The sequence below is a fragment of the Hydra vulgaris genome, chromosome 13, assembly GCF_038396675.1.
Source record: "Hydra vulgaris chromosome 13, alternate assembly HydraT2T_AEP".
NCBI lineage: Eukaryota > Metazoa > Cnidaria > Hydrozoa > Anthoathecata > Hydridae > Hydra > Hydra vulgaris.
In genome coordinates, this window is record NC_088932.1 from 15,733,779 (window position 1) to 15,740,000 (window position 6,222).

Genomic DNA, 6,222 nt, shown 5'->3' on the forward strand with positions numbered 1-6,222 from the left:
CCTAATAAGATCCAACTATAACCTGCTCATACTACTAAGTTCCATGCGAGTACTCGTCAGAAACTTAGTAAGTATTACCAATACGACTTATTACGTACTTAATAGGTTTAGTTCGGTTTTTTTTTTCTAGGGCATTTATTTACAGCGGATGAAATTGCACGTTTTATTTTTAAATATCTTTGGAACCGAATAGTTATAAAAATAATAACAAAAACCTAATTTACATTTATACTCTAATATACTGATATAATAGACTGATTTCTATATATCCTTGCTATTCAGTAATTGTATATCCTTTTTTATACGCTTGATAAAGTTGTTTATAGATTAAGTCCAAGCTATGAAGTGGATATGTTTTCGCTATGCAGACTGAGTTCAAAGTGACTATGAATCAATTTTTGGACTAAGATTCAACGTGTATACAAACAGTATTAACTATTTTATTGTTTGTGTTTTTTTATCCAAAAATAAACAATTTCCTAGTATTTTTATTCAAAAATAAACGGTTTCCTAGTATTTTTATTCAAAAATAAACGATTTCCTAGTGCTTTTATTCAAAAATAAACAATTTCCAAGTATTTTTACAATTAAAAAGCAATATGAAAGAAATAATGGAACAAAAATATCTTTTAAATAAAAATGTTTTTAATAAATGCAACGAATAAAAATATTTTTAATACTAATTAACACCATGCACAAAAAAATTCGACATTCCCACTCGTAAAGTGTTTTATGCATGTACTACAAACAAAATGATGCAAAGAGTTTCTTAATGTTTTCATTGGATTAATAGAGTCCGCAAAATGTAAATAGAATTAAATTGACAATAGAGTCTAGATTTTTTAAGCCATCTAGTATTTCAAATTCACAATTTTTTTTTTTATGAATTGACTGATATGGGTTTGACTTTATTTAAAACTACTACTTTACATCAAAGTTAATTAACAAAATAATTTGCATCAAAGTTCCAATATGTAGAGAGGTTTAGGAAGCGTTGCCTTTATTTGCATAGTTGTTACATCATGTTTTGAACATTTAATTGCCTCTTTGTGAGAAGATCATACAAGAATAATTCCTACGGGCAATTTAATAGCATTCTAAAAACCATGCAATATCTGACTACTTGAAAGTGTTAAAATAGTATGAACCCTATTATCATTATATTTCAAGGCTGATTGAAACACAAGTGAATGAAAAAATCGAAGTAATAATAAATGATATCTCGATAGTTTGGTAATTGATAAACAGTTTTGCTGCTCCCCAATTATATTGAGTTACTAGCCTGCCTTTTAATAACTAATTTCAAAACTCAATTTTTTTAAACGTTTTAAACTCTCGGACAAATAATGTTTTGTGAGGTTTATAGTAATTAGCTTCGAATGGTGTATTTTTATATTTCTAAAGTTAAATTTATAAGAAACAAAATGAATTGTTGGATTCCCATCTTTATTGCAATCTATTAAGATACATCATATCCCAGGACACAACTGTAAAATTCTTACTTTGATGTTGAGCTAAAAAAATCAATACACAAATGATAATCATCAGGTAATCAAGTTAAATGTGCAACGATATTTATTAAAAACCAATTGCAAAACTTTTACACTCTTTCCAGCAACAACTCTAAATTTTTTACGGAGGAAAATCTTTTCGTGATTTGAACAAAATGGTATTTTTATCATAACATAAATATATCGAGCTTGAGCTTCTTAACCATTTTTGTAAGTTACAAGTCGTTGTCTTTAGGTTTTTCTTCTGCAATCAAAATATGTTTAACACTGCCTTATTTCAGATTTTTTAGATGATTTCATCGTTTTTTAACGTTTCTAAAATATAAAAACATAAATAGTAATAGAAATTGTAAAAAAAAAAGTTCGTTATTTAAGTTTAACTTTTTTTGTTATTTATAGTTAATATATATATAGTATATATTTTTAAACAATATTATAAGTTATAAATGTAAACATAAATTACTTTTATATAAATTATATAGTATATAAAAAGCAATAGAAGTAAACAATACTTCTAGTGAAATAATTGCAACGGTACAAATCGTTGCAAAAACTTAATTAAACTAAGCAGTTTAATTAAGTATAACTATTATAATTTATAATTTTATAACTATAGACTTTTTGTTATTAATAACTTTTAGTTATACACCCTATATTATTTGAAATTACCTTTTTTTACTTCGGATAATTTTTAAAGTCAAAAGATTTATTAGCGTAGACATCTGCAACACAATTTTTCAAAAGTTAATAAATATTTTTTTTGACAAAAACCTTTCTTTTCGCGATCTGCAAAACTGCTTAGTTTTTACAAATCGTTTCAATTATATCACTAGTAGTATTGTTTACTTCAATTGCTTTTTATATACTATATAATTTATATAAAAGTAATTTATGTTTACATTTATAACTTATAACATTATTTAAAAATATATAGTATATATCTATCACAGAAACTGTCAAAGTATGTTTTTAAAGTCATTCATTATTTAAAGTTTTTTATTTTAAATGACAAAAATTAAATACAAGTTTAATTTGTAGTTTAAGCCATTTTACAATTTATCACTTTTGTTTTTATATATTTTTAAGGCCCAATTTTAAAGCTCTTAAATCCCAATGTATTTTATAAACATAATTTGCTGATTATTAAGTCACTACTGAGCAGATAAACCGGACTTAACCTTGGATTTATTATTTAGCCAAAATATGTATTATATGGCCATAGAAAAATCTCATACTGCATTGTGCTTCATAATTACTGCTTATGACAATAATTAGTTAAGGTTAATTTCTAAAGCAACAAATGATATTACAGGTCAAAGTAAGAGTTTTTTTTTAAAAGGTCTATTATTTTTTGAGGAAAGCATATATTTATGTCATCTTAGCAGCCTAAGTACTTTCATGAGTCGTGGCGAAACAAGCTTTAAACTAAATCTAGGACTTGAAAATGTTTTTTCCAAAAAATTCAATTCTAATGTTTACTTGGTCGATTTTGCAAGAGGAAATGAAAACATAACTGATAGCTGCAGTTTTTCTGTCGATGAAATAATTTTCATGCAATGTCGCATATTCTTGCAGCAAAACTAGTGCCAATTTTCATTATTAGAAGAATTATTAGTTACTAATTAGTTATTAATTACAGAGCAAAATATAAAAGTAACATCAAATTAAAAACTAAAAAGAAGAATTAAAAGTCAATTAAAGTTTAAGAAAATATAAAAAAAGATAGACCTAAAAAAAAAAATTACATGTGTCTTTTGATCAAACAACAAAAAGTTTGATTGCACTCCAGAACAATTAAATTAGTAAGTAAGTTTTATTTAGTTCGTCTAGATTCAAAAATATTTCCATTACATTATTCAAAATTATTGATTTCTCATATATTGTATTATTATTGATGAAAACATTTGAAAATCATTTTCGAAAAATCTCAAAAGTTAGGCACACTATGTCTACCTAAGTATTTATAAGAGTTTGTCACCTTGAATCTGAGCCAGACCAAAAATCACTGCGTCACGGCAAATATGAATAATCATGCAATCACTTAAATATATAAATGATAATGATATATAAGTTTAATGTTAAATCAACAATCACAATAATGGTTAAGTAATTCAGAAGCACTTGGCAATTGGCAAAAACAGATGGCAATCAGATTAGGAAACATTACTAAATTTTTTATATTTAATCTTTTGAATGATTTAAAAAAAGGCTGAGCTGCGTGTGTTTAAAGACATGCTGTTCCATATCTTAGTTACAGTCATACAGAATGATTTTTGGTAGCAAGAAAATCTATTGCAATCTTGTGGTTTTTCATGAAGTTTAGATTTATAGTATTTTTAATAAAAATGCTGTAAATTATTTTGAAAAATATTTGTATGCAATAAAAGCTAACTTATAGGTTATTCAAATTTATGAAATCTCTGTGTTAGTTACCAACAAAGAAATTTCAGCAACTTTTACGATTTTTGGCTGAACGAGTAATGACAGACAGTGTGATATAAGCTAGCTTGACTACATTTAAGTTTTTAAAGAATTTTTTTCTTATAAAGAAAATAAGTTAAGAATGTTAAAAGTAATTGCGCTGGCGGTATTTTTGATAGGATGCGCCATAGAAGATAATTATGGTCGTTGCATGATTTGAAAAAAATGTTCATATGCCGGTCAATAGAGACTGTTGTTTCAGTAAGGATAATTTTGGAATCATTTTTTGAGTTATATACAAATAAAATATATTATCAAAATAATCATGAATAACCATTTTGTATATTACTTAAGTACATACTGTAGATGAAAAGAACGATTTTTAAATTTAACAATATTTATAATTGTTATTATTAAGTTTGTCTAAAAAAGGTACTTCATAATTTAGTAAAAGTAATAATGCAAAACAATCGCTATACATTAAAAAAAAAAAGCTTTTGAAAGCTAGTTGTAAATACTTATTACCTAGAAATAGTTATTAACACGCGTTATTAAAGACTTACTTTTAAGTCCGAGGATTTTTTATGTCAAGCTTCTGATTTCTTTTTCAATGTCTCAATGCTGTAAATCTGTTTTTCCTTTGTAATAACCACTTCGTTTCGTGATACAATCTATAATATGTTGTTTTAGATCAACATGTTGTGATACAGTATTTTAGTTTTGTTTTAGCCACTTCTTGTCGTGATACAATCTGTTTTGATGCTGTTATAATCACCTTATCCAATTATATTACTCTATTTAAAGTCTCTTTTACAAACACAACACTTATATTACAACCTTTTGCTTTCACATGTAGGTTGTGTGATATATATTATTGTTTTATTAATTTGGTATCTCTTTCCTTTTTTTAATATATTGTTTTTCATTTTTTTTTACTTTTATATATTTATTTGATTTTTTTCAATTTTTTTTTCAATTTTTTATCTTTTTTTTTTTTTTTTAAGTTTACTTTTTTTATTTAAGTTGATTTTTTTTTTTTTTTTTATCTTTTTTTTTTTTTTTAACATTCTGCTTTCATATATTTGTAATATTATAATACTCTCAAATGTTTTTATATAATATATACAATTTGTGTATCTTATATAATAATGCTCATAGAAATGAATATATAGTTAGTGTAAAATTTAAAAAATAAAATCTTAAACTTATGCACAAGTCGCACACAGTACTACAATTTAATTTAAATTTAAAATAATTTAGAGTAAATTATTTGTTTTTATGTGTTTATGTGTGTATGTATGTGTGGGGAAGGGAGTTAGTATAAAAGAAATGTTTAAGCTTATAAACAAAGAAAATTATTAAGAAAAGCTTAACTTAATAAAATATTTATTAAAAAGTCTCTATGATTTACTTAACATAACAAACAAATAAAAAAGGATTAAGTAAAGAAATATAAAATAAACAAAGAATATTGAAAAAAATAAAACTGATAAAATTCAGAAAATAAAACTGGTATAGTTTTCTCTACCAGTTTTATTTCGTGAAATAAAGCAGTGGTCAGAGCGCTTGCTTAGAGGCATGAGATTCAAAGGTTTGAAGTGAGCTCTCGGCATATTTCTTCTTGGGGCACCTAAAAGAAAACAAAAATTATTTTGGTTTAGGCAGTACAAATAATATGCCCATCACGCTGTAGAAAAAAAGGAATGATTTAGAATTTCGACAAACACACCAACAAGATAAGTAAAACCAGAATTTTTACTAATAAAGAAGAAGAAACCTCTAACTAAAATACATAGTTACTATAAAAGAGTCCTACTCTTCCGTATGCACAAGATAAGTATTTTTATAAAAAGGTCACATTCATTTAATTTAAAAGCAAAATCCTGTCATATGCACCAAAGAAATAAAAACAAAGAATTAAAAGACGAGATCTAAAAAAGGATATCCTGAGTATCAGTGTTTTGGTGAAGATCATCAGAAAAAAGATCAATAAGGGTTTATCTTATTGTTGTCTATAGTCTGTATTAGCTGTTGCTATGCTAAAGAGATTTTTCAAAGAAAATTAAATGAAATATAAAAGATACCTAGAAGACAAAGAGACATTATATTTTGATATAGTTCAAACCAGCAGACACTATAAAGTATATTTGGCATTATACCTGTAAAACTGAGATGTATTGAACATGTTGAATAGAAGTTTGGAACGTGCCTTTAAAATCTTTTATAGTCCTTAAAATGTTCTGAAAAATTACATTCCATCAATTTAATGGAAAGCTTCTATGTTCTTGCA

At 25.3% G+C, this 6,222-nt stretch overlaps 1 long non-coding RNA gene across 1 annotated transcript; it reads right to left on the reverse strand.

The window, feature by feature from the left end:
• Nucleotides 1-530: 530 nt before the first annotated feature.
• Nucleotides 531-4,896, reverse strand: LOC136089222 (uncharacterized). Its single transcript, XR_010642866.1, has 2 exons — nucleotides 4,496-4,896; nucleotides 531-1,826 (listed from the first exon to the last, which is right to left on the reverse strand). It is a non-coding gene; the product is annotated as an uncharacterized LOC136089222 (long non-coding RNA).
• Nucleotides 4,897-6,222: the final 1,326 nt, after the last annotated feature.